A 17,651-nucleotide genomic window follows, 5' to 3' on the forward strand; every position below is an offset into this window, starting at 1 on the left:
TTTACTTTTCCAAAATTGTTGTTCTGCAGTCCAGCTCTTTGCAGATTACACTTGTACTAGGCCTGCAGGTATAATATAATGCTGATGTTTAGAATTCATTCAATAGGTGTCTCCTTTTCCCTTCCTCTCTTTTTCCTTCCATTCTTTTTCCTCCTTGTGTAGAGAAGTTTGATATCAAATGAGAAAATATGGTATTAATTGCCTACGATTATGAGGTCTATTTGCATTACTCATCTTTGCCTCTCATTAAGAGGGATGTTACCCGATAAACAGAAATATAATCTACAAGTAAAGAAGATGCCTCCTTTTTGTAAAGAAGGTATGTTTTTATTTTCGAAATGTTTTATATACCTTACTTTCTTTCTATATCACAAACTGTTTTGTTTGTTTAATGGATATAAATAACAGCAGTCCCAATATACTGACGAGGGAAAAAAATAATACCATCAAGTAGTGAAATAAGGGTCCTCTAATAGGCTTATCACAGAATCAGAATCACAGTTAAATTCCATTTTTCTTCCATCTCAGTCTAAGAGCCTTATTCACTATCCTACTGTGTTGAGTTTGGTTGAAACAAATTTCCTTGTGATATCCAGAAATTATTTTTCTCTAGCCAGTGTGCCTAAGAAAGTCCTGTTTAAGCATGCCACAGTAAGAATTTTGTGTTTAAAAGTAGCTTACAAATCTCAAGGAGTTCACTTACACTTTGTCCCTTTCCCCATTTGCCTGCTGTAGAGAAATTCTCATCCATTTACTATGAGTACTGTAGTTTCTAATAGTTTCTTTTATTTTCTAAATCTACAGTAGTGCAGCTTTGTAAGTGACAGGTTCAGATAATGAGCCTGTCACTGGGAAGCTCTTTTAATTCAGAGTTATGTTTAAAATGTTCTAACTACTGAAGTTATTTGAAACTAAAAATATATGCAATTTATATAACATTCTGCGTATTCAAAGCATTGTGTAGGCATCATGACATAAGCATTCTCTGTCACGAAAACAGCAATGAGAAAATGTTATGCATATTTTACAGTAGCAAAATCTTGAGGTAGAAAGATGAAAAAAGCTCAGCCAAGTTTATGGGATGAATAACAGGTAGAGGCAATTAGGAGCCAGGCACAGATACTTTTGGCTTTTAATTCATTTCTCCAAATTATGATGATTCTCAAGGATGCAGTTCCTTGACTAGCATCTTAGATAACTTTGTGACTGTTCTTTTCACCATGTTGAAAAAAAAAAAAAAAAAAAAACAAACAAAACAGAAAGGGGGGGCGAGAGGGTAGTAGGGAGGAACAGCTGCAATTAGCTGTAAAAAAAAAAAAAAAAAACAAACAGCAAATTGGGCTTTGAAAATACCACGAAGGCTCTGATAATTAAGGGTTTGTCAACACCGATTCTTTACTGTCTGAATGAGGAGTCTATTATTCAGAAAAGGAAAAAAAGAGAAAGAGGAAGAGGAAGGGGAAGAAAGAAAAAGAAAAAGAAAAAGAAAAAGAAAAAGAAAAAGAAAAAGAAAAAGAAAAAGAAAAAGAAAAAGAAAAAGAAAAAGAAAAAGAAAAAGAAAAAGAAAAAGAAAAAGAAAAAGAAAAAGAAAAAGGAAAAGGAAAAGAAAAAGAAGGAAATCTGTCATTGTACTTAGATATAGCTAGTTTTAAAGAAAACCTAAGAAATGGGTTTATTAAAATGGGAAAGCTTTAAAGAACTTAGTCTAATTAGAATTCATTAGTTTGTTTTTGAGAGAGGGATGATTTTAAAATGCAATTCTCCCTTCATTATTTCTTGCAAAATATGGAGAGGCACTTGTTCTTTTTCCATGTTAATCTGCTTGTTGTCAGAGGAAAGTATAGTTCTTTCTAATGGTCTGTAGAACTGACTTTTCTGAATACTGGCACCTTAGCAGTTTGAATCAAGAGTGAAGGAAAGGTTTCTTAGGATGAAATAATTTGATAGAAGTTGTAGAAGAGGTTTGCATAAAGAATTATAGTGGAACAGAACTTTATTTATTTTATTCTTGCAGAGAGGCAGGATAATGGAAAGTCCCCAAAAGATTTAATTCAATCCCATTTTATACTTTTCAAAAATTCAAAAATAACTAAAAGACTATTACTTTTAGATAACTAAAAGTAATCATTTTTTACTGTTTTTCTTTCGTTTTGTTCCAAGCGGCAGCTAAATATGTCTATAGTCAGAGGGGATGCTTATAACTCTTTTCCATAACACTGTTGCATCCATCAACAAACATTTTAAAGTAAATGGATAAAAAATATTATTACTATTTTCACTTTGAGAAGATACTCTTCAGCCTGATTTTCTCTGTGCTGCCAGACCTCGATGAAATAGTTGGGACTCCTAGTGCTATTAGGACTCCTAGTCCTAGTAGAACTCCTAGTTCTGGTAGGCTTTGTTTCCAATGTGTTATGGCCCTGGGCAAGCTGCTCTAGATCATGCTTGAGCAGGGGGTGTGTGCAGGATGACATCCAAAGGTTCCTTCAAAACTCAAACTTTCTGTGATGATGTTATTGTTTTGCTAGTGTCTAGAAATGCACTGTCTGGAACAAACAAGAGCCAAGGTAACACTTTTAAGTGAGCTGATTTTTTTTTTTTTTTTAATTTTTTTACTCATGACCTGATTGCTTTTAACAATGATAAATTTTCCATAAGTATTTTTGTAATCAGAACTCTGGGAAATGTCATTGTAGTAGTTTCCCTTTCATATTCTCTAACATACTGTTAAAGTTAACTTCACTTAAATTATTGTGGACTAAAAAAATGCAATTAATATAGATTCAGTTACAAACACAGATAGGTCCTGGTGATGACACATTGATACATTGACCTGGAATCTTAGAGACCTTTAGGAGCTTTTAGGAGCTTTACTTTACTTTTTTTTTTTTTTTTTTTTTTTTTTTTTTTTCAGTAAGAGTGGATCCTTGATGGTCTTCGTAACTCCAGGTCAGATTCTGGAAGGAGGTGGGTATGTTCACAGTAGTGCACATGCCTGAATAGAAAAAATAAATATTTTTATTACCTTATATATTATTTTTAGGTAAGACAGGAAACCAGGAATTTATTTTAATGCTGAAGATGGTAACAGTGATCTAAATGCTGCTTCAGTTATCCTGTTTTTTCCCTGAAGTGATTCAACTGAAATAAGTGGATTAAGTTAGAACTGATTTTCCATTGTGTTACTAAAAGAAGAATTGAGCTCCTTATTTTCTAAAAGGGCCATTCAATTTACCCTGGTACAGTATTCAACAAATCTAGTTGTGAATAATATCACAACCATTTTCTTGTTTTGTTTATTATGAAGTATGTGAACAAGCTTCTTGGATGTAAAGATTTTTATTTATTTATTTATTTATATTTTTTTTTCAGAGAGTGTTTTTACTAGGTCTTAAAACAGTCAAGCAAAATTCAGTAACATTTTCTTCCTCACTGTTAGCAAATAGACTTTAATTACTCTGTTATATGGTAGAATGCCTTCAATTCATGGAGAAAAAATATATATTAGAAAAATGAAGGGAAACGGAATTAACAGTGTCTGAATCCATGAATCCACTGTTCTCTTTCTGTAGCAATACTGTGTGTGTGTGAGAGAGCATGTACAATCTTTTATTATCTAGAAAAGCATCAAAAGAGACTTTTTTAATACTATAGAAAGATGGGTAACAATATTAGAAATTTTATTTTTCAGTTATGTTGTGGATAGCTTCAAGAAGTCAGAATTAACAATGATTGCTTAATTATTTAGAGGTATATATTGAAAATTCAGGTAGGATACTGAGAACAAAAAGATCAAAGGTACTTGTGGAAACTTAAAGAAACATTAACTCAGTGGGCTTTGGTATTTGTGATAAACTTAATGCTTGGGGTATTTTCATGTAGCTTATTCCCACAGTGGTAGAGTTTCTTTTTCCAGTCTGCATGCATCTGTTTGCAATAAATGCTTTTGCTAGAGATTACCGTCCATTCTGACCTCCCTTTTTGCTGCCTCCACCTCCCCCCACATCAAAAACAAAAACAAAAACAAAAAAAGTGAATATATTCAGACTAGAAATACTGTACAGTTTAAAGGGTGGTCAAGCATTTGAATGGGCTGCCCAGGGAAGTGGTGAAGTCTCCATCCCTGGATGTGTTTAAGAGATACATGGATATGGTTTGGTGATGGGACTTGATAAGTCAGGTTAATAGTTGGACTCAATGATCTTAAAGGTCTTTTCCAACCTAAATGATTCTATGATTCTATTTAACCTAACCTGTGATTCTATTTAACCTAACCTTTCAAATAGGTTAGAAAACATTCAGATAAGCTGCTGCAGGTGGTAGAGGAAAAATAAATAAGGCTTTTAATTTGACTTCTGTGAGATTCTCAACTCCTTAGAAGCCAAGACAATGAGGAAACTTCTTATATAAAATTCCTTTAAGTGATATGAAACGTACAGTCACAGATACAAGAGAGTACCTGCTGTCATGCTTAGTGTGCTACAATTGAAAGAGTCTCTCCTTCTTGTCTTCCAGCTATCACAGAATCACAGAATTTCTAGGTTGGAAGAGACCTCAAGATCATCGAGTCCGGCCTCTGACCTAACACTAACAAATCCTCCACTAAACCATATCACTAAGTTCTCCATCTAAATGTCTTTTAAAGACCTAAACTATGTCACCTACTAAACCTCTTGAAGCTTCATTGTATTAGCTTTTTTTTTTTTTTTTTTTTTTTTTTCTGTTTTCATCACATTTAAACTCTTCTGTTTAACCTCTGTGTTGGTTCACATATGGCCATTTCAACCTTTTCCCCACCCAGTGGAATTGCCAGGAAGGCTGAGTTGGTCATGGTAAATTTCTCTCTCTAGCTCCTGAGATACTGGTTGGCCCTACAACAGAAATTTGTTTTGGAATACTAGCACAATTTTGAAGCAAATTTCCTGATTATTCTTTCCTTACCAGAAGCTGGGTTTACTCTCAAATTTATGGTGCTCACAAAACTAGATTCCTTTGGGAGAAAAGTAGACTAGAAGCCCCAGACATATACCAATCATCCTCAACCCTTAATAGGCACATGAAAATTTGAAATATTGGCTAATGAGTCATACCATGGTGGAAACTTTTTGTTCAGAAGAGTAGGCAAATTCTAATTCAACACAAAAGGGTAAAATAATAATAAAGATTATTTGCATAGAATTATAGTCTTCACCATTACCTCCTTTAACATTGTTGTGTGTCTGAAACACTTGTTTCAGAGCAGATTTCCATTTGCATTTACTTGGAAACATAGGCATAACTACAACTATCCTGAGACATTTAAGAACCTGGTCACACCTCTTTTTCTGTACCATGAGCTAATTCCAGTACTGTATGTCTTAAGCCCTGACAGATGGTAGCTTCTTGGCCTCCTTCCAGCCATCAACTCAGGCTGGCCTGCTGAGAGTTGCCTGTGCCACTCTTTGTGAAAGCAGTGCTCAGGGATGTTCCACCTGGATTGTCCCTCCTTGATGCGTGGTGGTACTCCACAGTTATTATTTCCCCACCTGATTTCACCCCACTCCTCTCCTTCTTTCTTTCTTTTTTTTTTTTCTTTTTTTTTTTTTTTTTTTTCTGAATACATAATATTATTTGTACGGTTAGTAGTTAATATGACATCATTCTATTAAACTGCATAGGGAATGACAAGGTGAATACAAAACAGGAAGATCCCAGGGGGATAACAATTGCAAATAACTTCTATATAAATACTACAAAAACTGACACAAACCCAAATATTTTCTATTTGATTATTCTCTGGCCCATGATCTTCAGCTTCTGTTCAGCTACTCTGAAAGCTCTCTAGATCAATGAAGTTTCTCCAAGTTTTCATACATAGAGTATCTAAGGGACTTTTTTCTTAGGTGAAAATAAAGCAGACAAAGCTTTGTCCTCAATTCCTCTTTAGACAAAGCAGGGTGATTATTTGGATTTGTATCTTTTGCTATCAGAACATAATTGCATGGTGTATTGGGGTTGGAAGTAAGAGAAAGCCAATTTGAGAGGAAACAATTTCTAGATTGCTGTGTATGAACAAACCATTTGAGATATCTATATAAAAATTTGCAAGCCAGTAACTACAGTATGCTGTTTGTTTGTTTTTTAAAAAAGTGCAAGTTACATAATGTACAAATGTATTTGTTTTAAGCTACATATTTCTTAAACACAACATAAAATTAGAACTGCTAAGTCACCCTTATGAGGAAGCCCATATCCTGGGCTGTATCAAAAAAGTATGACTAGCCCATCGAGGGAGGTGATTCTCCCTTTCTACTCTGCTCCTTTGAGTTCCCACCTGGAGCACTGTGTTGAGCTCTGGGGACCTCAGCATAAGAAAGACAGGAAGCTGTTAGAGCAGATTCAGAGGAGAGCCATGAAGATGATCAAAGGGCTGGAGCACCTCTCCTATGAAGACAGGCTGAGGGAGTTGGCATTGTTCATCCTGGAGAAGGGTCTGGGGAGACCTTACAGTGGCCTTCCAGTACCTAAAGTGGAAAAGCTGGGGAAAGGAAAACCTGGGGAGGGACTTGTTAGTGAGAGTAGTGATAGGACAAGGAGTAAATGACTTTAAACTAAAAGAGGTTAGATTTGGAAGATATTTTTTACTCAGAGAGTGGTTAGGCACTGGCACAGGCTGCCCAGAGAAGCTGTGGATGCCCCATCCCTGGAAAAGTTCAAAGCCAGGCTGGATGGGGCTTTGAGCAACCACGTCTAGTGGGAGGTGTCCCTACCCAAGGCAGGAGGGCTGGAATTAATCTTTAAGGTCCCTTCCAAACCACTTACTTATTGTATACAGAACTCAGGACCTGTAAGATTTACAGAAGTATTGACAAGCTTCAATAAAATACATACAGGCCAATAAATTTCCAGGGCACTCACTGACACAATAATATCTGAATATTCTTGCGTAGCAATTAAGATTGCATATGCTTTATATATATATATATATGAAGCTGATTAGATAGAAGATGGAGATATCTCCTTTAAAATATAATGTACAAATAAAGCTTAGTGTCCTGGTTGTGGCTGAAATAGAGCTAACTTTCTTCATAGTGGCTGCTGTCTTGTTTTGGATTTAGGAGGAAAATTATGCTGATCATAGAATCATAGAATGACTCAGGTTAGAAGGGACCTTAAAGATCATCTAACTCCAACTTCCCTGCCATAGACAGGGATGCCACCCACTATATCAGGTTGGCCAAGGCTCCATACAACCTGCCCTTGACCACCTCCAGGGATGGGACATCCACAGCTTCTCAGGACAATCTGTTCCAGTGACTCATTACCTACCGTGAAGAATTTCATCCTAATTTCTAGTCTAAAGCTATCCTCTTTTAGTTTAAGACCATTCCTCCTTCTCCTATCTACCCGAGTAAAGAGTCCTTCTCCATCTTTTTATAAGACCCTTTTAAGTATTAAAAAGCCACAATGAGGTCCCCCCAGAGCCTTCTCTTCTCCAGGCTGAACAGCCCCAGATCTCTCAGCCTTTCTTCATAGAAGAGTTGCTCCAGCCCTCTGATCTTCTTTGTAGCCCTCCTCTGGACTCCATCTAACAGGTCTACATCTTTCTTGTGCTGGGGCCTCCAAACCTGGATGCAGTGCCCCCTTTTTGGGCCTTACGAGGGCAGAGTAGAGGGATACAATCACCTCCCTCCTCCTGCTGCCCACCCCTCTGTTGATGCAGCCCAGGACACAGTTGGCCTTCTGGGCTGCAAATGCACACTGCTGGCTCACGTTGAGCTTTTTGTCCACCAGAACCCCCAAGTCTCTCTCCAGAGGGTAGCTCTCAATATGTTCTTCTCCCAGTCTGTACTCATGTCTGGGATTGCCCTGACCCAGTTGCAGAAGCTTGCACTTTGACTTGTTGATCCTCATTAGGCTCTAGTGGGCCCACTGCTCCGGCCTGTCCAGGTCCCTTTCAATGGCATCCCTTCCTTCTGTTGTATCAACTGCATCATTCATCTTTCTGTCATCTGCAAACTTGCTGAGGGTGCACTCAATCCCATTGTTTATGTCACTGATGAAGATATTGAATAGTACTGGTTCTGAGACAGATCCCTGAGGGATATCGCTTATCACGTCTCCACTTGGACATAGAACCATTGACAACTACACTCTGGGTGCAGCCATCAAGTCAATTGGATGGTCCACACTTCAAATCGAAATCTTTCCAATATAGAGTTTAGGATGTTGTGTGGGACCATGTCAGCAGACTTCCAGAATCCAAGTAGACGATATCGGTTGGTCTTCATTTGTTGACTCATACAGTCACTGCATCACAGAAGGCCAGCAAATTGGTCAGGCACAATTTCACAGAATCACAGAATCACAGAATTTACCGTTGGTGAAGCCATGCTAGCTGTCCTGGATCACCTTCTTGTCCTGCATGTGCCTTAACATTGCCTCCAGGAGGTTTTGTTACATGATCTTCCCAGGCACAGAGGTGAGACTCACCAGTCTGTAATTCCGCAGGCCATCCTTTCTACCCTTTTTTAAAATGGGAGTGAATTTTCCCTTTTTCCAGTCTTTGGAAGACTTCACCTGACTGCCAGGACATTCCAAATATGATGGAGAGATGCTTCTTAACTACCTCAGCCAATTCCTTCAGGACCCTGGTGTGTTGGGTCTGTCTGAGCTGGAGTCACCTTTTCCCTGCAGCAGCCCACACAGTGCTGTGCTCTGCACTTGTAGCTGGAACAGCACTGATATCACTCCAGTGTTGTGTTTATTGCTGCATAGTGCTGGCAAAGCATCAAGACTCCTTCCAAGCCCCCAAGAGCCAGCAGGCTGGGGTGGGCAAGTGATGGGGAGGGGACATCGCCAGGGCAGCTGACTTAAACCAAACAAAGGGATATTCCATAACACCTGATGTCACACTCAGCAATAAAAAGGGGGGCTCTAATGAGGGAGGTGGTTGTTCCTCCTGAACAACCACTACACATTTTGAGGCCCTGCTTCCCAGGACGTGGCCAAACATCTCTCGTTGATGGGAAGTAGAGAATAATTTTTTCCCTTCTCTCTGTGCTTCCATGCAGACTTACTGTTTCTGTGGTTTCTTTTTCTCCCCATTCCCTTTCCCTTTAATTAAACCTTTCTCTTCGCAAAGCTCAAGTTCTCTGTGTTGTATTTTCTTCCCCTTCCTCTTTGAGGAGAGGGGGAGTGAGAGAGCGGTTGTGGTGGAGCTTGGCTGCCCACTCGAGTGAAACCACCACACCCGGGATTCATGTCATCAGGGCCCATAGACTTATAGTTGCTAAGTTGCGACATGAGGTCCCAAACTTGCTCTTTGCTTACAGTGGAAGGGAGTCTGCTCCCCTAGCTCCCACCTAGAGGTTTAGGGACTTAAGAGATGTGGAAAGCCTGACCACTAGTGAAGACTGAGGCAAAGAAGTTGTTAAGCACCTCTGCTTTCTCCACATCTGTTGTTACCAGTTCCCCATCTTCATTTGTCAGAGGTGCTACACTCTTCTTAGTCTTTCTTTTGTAGCCAATGTACCTGTAGAACCCCTTCTTGTTATTCTTCTCATCCCTTGCCAAATTTAGTTCTGTCAGTGCCTAGTCTTTTCTGATCCCACCCTTGCGCATGCAGACAACATTTCTGTACTCTTCCCAGGGTGCATGCCCTTGTTTCCACTGTCTGTGCATTTCCTTCTTCTGCCTAAGTTTGACCTGTAGGACCTTGTTCAACCATGCTGGTTTCCTACCTTCCCTGTTTGATTTATTACATATGGGAATAGAGAGCTCTAGCTACAAGGAAAATATCCTTAAAGAGTTGCCAGCTTTGAACAGATCCTCTGTCACTAAGGACTGTGTCCCATGGGATCTCATCCACTAATTCTGTGAACAGCTGGAATTTGACTCTTCTCAAGTTCAGGGTCCTGACTTTGCTCTTTGGCAGGCCTGTATCCCTTGAAATCACAATCCCTAAAACACACTGGTGTTTTAGTTTCTGCAGAGCTGTGATTATGCATAGCCAAGGACTTTTCTGTTTGTCCTGGTTTCAGTTAGAACAGAATTAATTCTCTTCCTAGTAGCTGGTGAAATGCTGTGTTTTGGCTTAGGATGAGAAGAGTGCTGATAACACCCCGATGTTTTAATTGTTGCAGAGCAGTGCTTATACCAAGCCAAGGACATCTCAGCCTTTTGCTCTGTCCTGCCAACAGGCAGGCTGGGGGTGCAGTAAGAGCTGGGAGGGGACAGACCCAGGACAGGTGACCCAAACTAGCCAAAGGGGTATTCCATACCATCTGACGTCATGCTAAACAATATATAGGAGTGGCTAGCCGGGGGTAGGGGGCCGGACTGCTCGGTTAGGCTGGGCATCGGTCAGCGGGTGGTGAGCAATTGCATTGTGCATCACTTGTTTGTACTTATTATTATTACTTTCCTATTATCACCATTGTATTATTATTATTATTATTATTGTTATTATTACTTTTGTTATTATTATTTTCCTGTCTTATTAAACTGTCTTTATCTCAACTCACGGGCTTCACTTTCCATTTCTCTCCCCCGTCCCAGAGAGGGAGGGGGAGGGGGAGGGAACGGCTGCGTGGTGTTTAGCTGCCGGCCGGGTTAAACCACGACACTGTTTCTCATACTGCTTTGCCAACAAGAAGGCTAGGGGTGCACAAGAAGCTGGGAGAGAACAGAACCAGAAAAGGTGACCCAAACTGGCCAAAGTGGGCAGAATGAACATTAAAACTGAAAAGGCTGGTGGAAACAGGTGGGAGGGGAGGCACTGCAAGGGACTGGCAGGGTGTTGGTTGCTGGGTGATGAACAATTGTGCTGTGTATCATTTGTTTTGCATTTATATTTTTATTATTATTTTCCTCTCCTTTTCAGTCCTATTAAACTCTGTTTATCTCCACCTGCAAGTTTAACCTTTTTTACGATTTTTTCCCCCACCCCACTTTGGGGGAGTGAACAAATAGTCGTGTGATGCTAAGCTGACTGCTGGAGCTAAACCACAACACTACCAGATTTCAGGTTAAAAAAAAAAAAAAAAAAAAAAAAAAAAGCAAACCTCAAAACCCATTGACTTCACCCACCATGCCACATAATAACAAGAAAATCTAAAATTCTGATTTTCTCTTTGGTCTTCCAAAAACAGTATATTAACACATCTTTCTTACCTAAACTAAAGCAAGCATTTGTACATTGCTTAATATCAGCAAAACAGGTGGGTAAAAGCAAAGAAAAAAAAAAAGTGCTTGAATTTTAAGTATTTATTTTCATTGTGATATATAAACAGATATCACCTATGTACACCTTAGTTCTTTCATTGCTTATGAGTACTCCCTAACTAAATTTTTATGTCCAATTTCCTTAGCATGTGCAAATCTCCCTCAATTCTTCTTACAGATGGAGCTCTCTTAGGGCAGCCTGTAACCGCCCTGTTGGTTAAGCAAATTAAGCAGGTACCTAGAATGCTGTGAAAATCATCTGCGAGGACTTATATTCTCTACTGTGTATCATTTTTGTCTTTACCTGAGTACAGAAATATTTATTTTCAGATTTTTCAGTAACATTTCTGAATAGAAAGCACACACTACTCCATGTTATAAGAGGGAGTCAAGGTACAAGGGTTAAAATTCCTAATCATCTTGGCATTTTAGGAGATCTGTGAATTCCTTAGCTCGTGACATTTCTGTAATATTTTCTGTGCCAAAAATTGATTTCCCATTTCAGCAATACTTTCAACTTCTATATGCCTCAGCCACTCCTTCAGATGCAGATGTTAACTGCATTCCAACTCATTTAAAAAGCTCCAGCTAGAGTCGTGATAGTGACTATATTTTGCCCTTTCCGCTTACAGCTACTACTTCTCCCTCATAAAATGTTTCTGTCTTTCAGGCATATGTTTTCTTGCTCATTTTCCTCATACATTTCTTTAAAAAATCCAAATTTAATAAAATCTTCCTCATTTTGTATTATCTCTTCTACAGTATTTCCCACTTCCTCATTTTTGAACATAAAAATTACAACATATCAATTATTCATGATAAAACATTTCAGTCACACTTTAAGGTGTATTTGTAAAGACTAAATTAAAAAAAAAATAAAATAAATTAAAATAAATCAGGGATGATAGCAGTAACTTGGGGATGCAAATTCCTGTTTTCTAATTTTGTCATCACATCATAGGTTGTGTAATGGTGTGCAATGTAAAGGTTGTGTAAAGGTGTGCAATGTAGCTGCTGCAGTGATGACTCATTCCTCAATATCCAGTTACTTAAAAGATTAAATAAATTCTTCACTTTCCTACCTTGCCTTAGTACTGACTTAATTATTTTGAAATGTAATACTTGAAGCATTTTCATTTTTGAATAGAAAGCCTTCTGAAAGTGGAATTAGTGATACCTTTTTGTTCTTTACATAGGGATTACTCAAATAAGATACATTTCTCTGAGTACAGCCCTGTCAAACCTAACCTTAGATACTGGACTGGACTATAGAAGTAATCTTGCACTTGAAGGTATTTATACAGATACCTTTCTCATCCCTCTCTATAGTCCACTATAATGTAGACTATAGAGACTGATTTTCTGGTTTTCTTTCTCTTTCCTGTTACTTGAATGATGGGTGCTGGAGCATTTCACATAGCAATAAACACTACCTTGTGAAGTTTCTGTGGTTATGAGCCCAGCTGACTTTATCGCCCCTTATATGTTCCACGAATGGGGAGGTTATCATTTAATTAACCCTGATAATGTCAAAAAGAAATGCATAAATATGAAGCTATTTCCAACACCTTTCAACAGATGAGCCTAGAATAACTAGTAATAGCTCATATTAAGGTGGTACATAATGGGAAAATAAATAAATAAATAAAAGCAACCACAAAAAAAAAAAAATCTTTTAGTGCGTGGCTTTAATGCTTTTTGTTTTGCTTTGTTTTTAGCCTACCCAATCATAAGATAAATTTAATTCAGCATGGCTAAGGACTTGAAAAATGTGAAAAAATAAAAAGAAGAGCTATGTATGTTTACACTTTGTTTCCAATTGTATTTGGATTTACCTAATTCATTTTACTGAGTCAGTTCTGCCACTTTATTGGTGTCAAACTGCTTCAGGAAGTAATTTACAGAATATACTATAATGCATTATTTGAATATAGATGGTGTGATCTAAATCCATAATGGGCATTGGCAAAAATAATTTTTATTAAAAATGTTTTAAAATAAGATATTCTTAACACATGCATACATATATGCAACTCTCTTCATATAGGCATAACATCTTACTTTTTGAACAAGGTCATTATACCAGTATATTAAATTCCACAACACTCACCACAGCCTCTATTCAGTATCAGAAATGTTTTACTATCTGGTCTATAATGACAGCAATGGAGCTAACATTAACACATAAAAAGAAACTAACACCCACCACCTCCTCAATGTTTCTTGAAAGCCCATACTTTTTGTATTTGATGGGCTGACAAGTCATGTGGTGACAGGTTATAAACATGACAAATTATTATGTCCATCATTTCCCGGAATGATACATGCTGTGACATAAACTATTTTAGCTGTAGAGACTGACGTTATTAACAGTTTACATATTCTGCATTTCATTTTAATAACAAATGTAATATTTTTTTACCTTAAATATTATAAATTATGTTTTTAAGAAATAAGTTAGTAGAATATGTGCAGGTACTATCCTATTCTCTGCAAGAATATATGTTAATATTCCTGTCAAGGAGATGTAAATGGTAGGATTTTTAACAATCTTATATAGTCTGTTAGAATAGTTTGAAAAATTAATAGCCACCTGATCACATCTGTGCAAAGGAAAGCAAATATAAATGCAATGGAATGCTGCTTTTTTTCTTCTCTAAGACAGATTTTATTTATTTATTTATTTATTTATTTTTAAATCTGCTCCAGAGTTTTTTTTCCTTCTATGGCAATCTTGGAAATCCTGATGCCCTACAAAATTAACATTGAGGGTTTTTTATACCTTTAGTACTCAGCAGCTCTAAGTAATATGTCTGTTGTACAACAGAGTACCTAGCCCTTTTTTTCTTGCAGACATCAGCTTACTTTGGGCTGGTTCTGATATAAGATGTTTTTATTTTCTTGTAAGGATAGACAATATAAGTAGCTTCAATATAAGTAGCTTCAATATAAGGGCTCTTAATAGCCAACACCTCTCCTTAATTTCATCCAGTTTTGAATTCATCAAGACATTTGAAAAGAGGCCAATGGGAATTCAAGTGGATACAAACTTCTTTTAGCATCATTTTGGTAAGTGGTCTCTGTGTAATGGTAGATCTTTTGAAATATTGGTTTGACATAAAAAATCATGTAAAAATTCAGGAGTTGGAGTCAATGATTCTTTTGGGTCCCTTTTGGGATATTCTATGATTCTATGTCTGTAAATCATTACCATTTAATTAGGAAGGATAAAAATAACCACCAGAGAATTTATTGTTCCACAATTTACTTTCATACTGTATGTTAGCAAATCTATTATAAAGTTTCCACTACATGACTTCTGTACAACATTTTCCAAAATATTATTCTGGAGAATGAAGAGTGCTCTGAGTTGCATGAATGATCTAAACAAAACTTCCTGTACACTGAATAAAATTAATACTGCATAGTGACCCTGAAATTGCATGAGTATGATTCAAATCTACTTGGAGCACAGAAACATATTACATATAATAAATGTCTGATCAAAACAGATTATCATCAGCAAATTCTGCAAGAAGTAACAGTCAAACAAACTACAAAGAAACAAAAAATTATGAAGACCAAAATCCTTTCCAAAATTATTTCTCCCATATTTATGTATAGACATAATTCTGTTTTAGCAGGAAGTGATTTAAAAGCAGTAGCCTGATAAATCTCTTTTGCAGATTCCAATGCTAAATTTATTATATTTTCTCTAAACTTTAAAAAGTAGAGAAAGTGCTTCTTATGAGTTTTAAACCCTTTGTTTAGAATATGAGTATCCCCTCCTTTTCTGGAAACATTAGGGAGAAGTTCTTGCACACTGTTTTTCTTCACAGTAGTAGTAACTCTTTACTGCAATATCATTTTCACAAAACATTGTTTTTGGAAAGTATCTTTTTTTATCTTGCCTAAAGATGTCCCATATAAATCTAAAAAAGTAGAAAATGTTACTATTCTTTTCTGCTTTCCCATTCCTCCAACTGAACAACACTATATTCCTGAGTACATTTCAGCCATTTGTCCTGCTTTTGCAGCATAGCTCTAAGCTGAAAGATGAATAAATACCAACCTTAAACATGAGCACTAGACCAACACATAGTTCTATTCTGACTTTCTTTGCCTTGGATCCTAGCTCTGACAAATAAACATGATGTTCACAGATGATGTCCTGATTGCCTATGTACTTGCTCAAGTATCATGGTGTCATTTGCATGCTGACTGTAGCGGCCAGAGCTAAAAAAAAAAAAAAAAAGTAGGTTAGAAGAAGCATTCTGTTGCTTGAAAAACATGAAAGCCAATGTTCTCACATATGTACCTAAAATTAGGCATCAACTAGTATGACTTCTGTAAATGCTGGCATTGGCTTATTTCAGAGGAAGAATCAAATGCTCAGGACCTGTAAAAATTAGGCCACTGGGTTTAGATCTAGCCTACGTGGTGGGATTTTGTTTGTTTGTTTTTATAAAGACTTGTCTTTGTACAGCAAATGATCCTGCATATGTAGACCTGTTGATACTTCCATTATATGATTAGAAAAATATTAATCTATGGGAAAGCAATCCTCAAGAGATTGTCCCTGTACTTGTAAGAAATGTTATCATTATTCCCTTCTGCATTTACTGGCATGAAATCAAAATATATCAGACATTATCTATGTCTGTCAAGTATATATTTGAAATAGTCTTTATTTTATCTCCAAATGATTGACAGAATATATTTTTTTCTTAATATTATCATATGTACTGTTATATGTGAAATTATTTTACACTTATGGTTTTGATCTGAAAAAACAGTACATTCTGTACTTAACTGTAGTTTTTCAAAACAAATTAAAAAACAAACAAACAAACAAAAAACACAGAAAACTAAGATTTTAAAGTGGATGCCTAAAGGTTGCAGTAGCCTATTATAATTATGTGTAACACGACAAAAGTCCTTTCACGCTGTAATGTAACCTTAGCCGCCTTATGCTATATGGGACATGCTGATTCTGATATACTGTGGCAATTTTTTTATTTTTAATTTTCTATTTGCACTGGGGAAATACTGCCCTCTTTTATAAGACTAATAATGTAAAATTGAAGAACTATGTTTTCCAGTTTAGGAGACATAAGAAAACAACTGAGATTCACACATAAAACTTTCTGCATCTTAAAAATACTTCATTTATAGAACTGTAATCTCATTATGAAGTAAAGAGTAAAAAGCTAAGAAGCTTGATTATAACTTTTACTTCCAAGATGTACAGGATACTGTGAAAGATATTCCAGCACTGACTTTAATACAAGTCATCTAATGCTTTTGAAGGTGTATATAACAATTAGATGTTACATCTAATGCTTTTGAAGGTGTATATAACAATTAGATGTTACAGACACTCACTGAGGCGTTTGGCTCTGGGGCAATCTCAGCGTGTGACGGCCTTTTTCCTGCATCGAGGCAGCCAAGGGTGCCACCAGAGCCCGGCAACCATTGCAAGAGCGCCCAGAAAGTCTGTGGCCACGCAGACTGACTGCCTGCTCAAAAAATGCGGCAGTTCAGGTCTCTGGATGCAGGAAGTGCCTGAGCCTGTTGCTGCCCTCTGAGGGCGGCAGTGACACCGTGTGTGAGGTGCGAGCAGGTGGATGACCAGCTCAGCCTGGTGGCAGAGCTCGAGGAGGAGGTGGAGGAGTTAAAGGCCATCAGGGAGTGTGAGCGGGAGATCGACTGGTGAAACAACTCCTTGCCAGGCCTGAAGGAAAGGCACCAGGGTGAGACAAACCAAACACGGGTGGACCCCCTGCCCTGTCGCTGTCAGGCAGAGGGAGGGGCCCTAGGAGATGAAGAGGAATGGAAACAGGTCCCTGCTCAGTGTCACAGGCAACCTCCCTCCCTACTGGCCTCACTTTCCCAGGTGCCCTTACACAACAGGTTTGAGGCCTTGGAGCTTGAGAGACTGGTGGGTGAGGATGAGATTGAAAGTCCACCCAGGAGGATGCCTAGGGTGAGGAAGTCAACTCCACGCCTCAGGACTGTCTCCACTAAGAAAGAAAGAAGGGTGATTGTTGTAGGCAACTCCCTTCTCAGGGGAACAGAGGGCCCTATTTGTTGGCCTGACCCTACACATAATCTGCTGCCTCCCTGAGGCCTGGGTCAGGGACATTGCCAGAAACCTTCCCAATGTGGATCACCCCTCTGATCACTATCCTCTATTGATAGTCCAGGCTGGCAGCGATAAAATTGCTGAGAGAAGCCTCAAGGCTATCAAAGGGGACTTCAGGGGACTAGGATGGTTAGTGGATGGAGCAGGAGTACAGGTCGTGTTTTCCTCCATCCCTTCAGTGGAAGGGAGGGGTACAGAGAGGACCTGGAAAGCCCACCTGATAAACACGCGGCTTAGAGGCTGGTGCCAACACAGGAATTTTGTTTTATTTATTTTTTTTGACCACAGAACACTTTACTCG

Source organism: Aythya fuligula, chromosome 2 (genome assembly GCF_009819795.1).
Source record: "Aythya fuligula isolate bAytFul2 chromosome 2, bAytFul2.pri, whole genome shotgun sequence".
NCBI lineage: Eukaryota > Metazoa > Chordata > Aves > Anseriformes > Anatidae > Aythya > Aythya fuligula.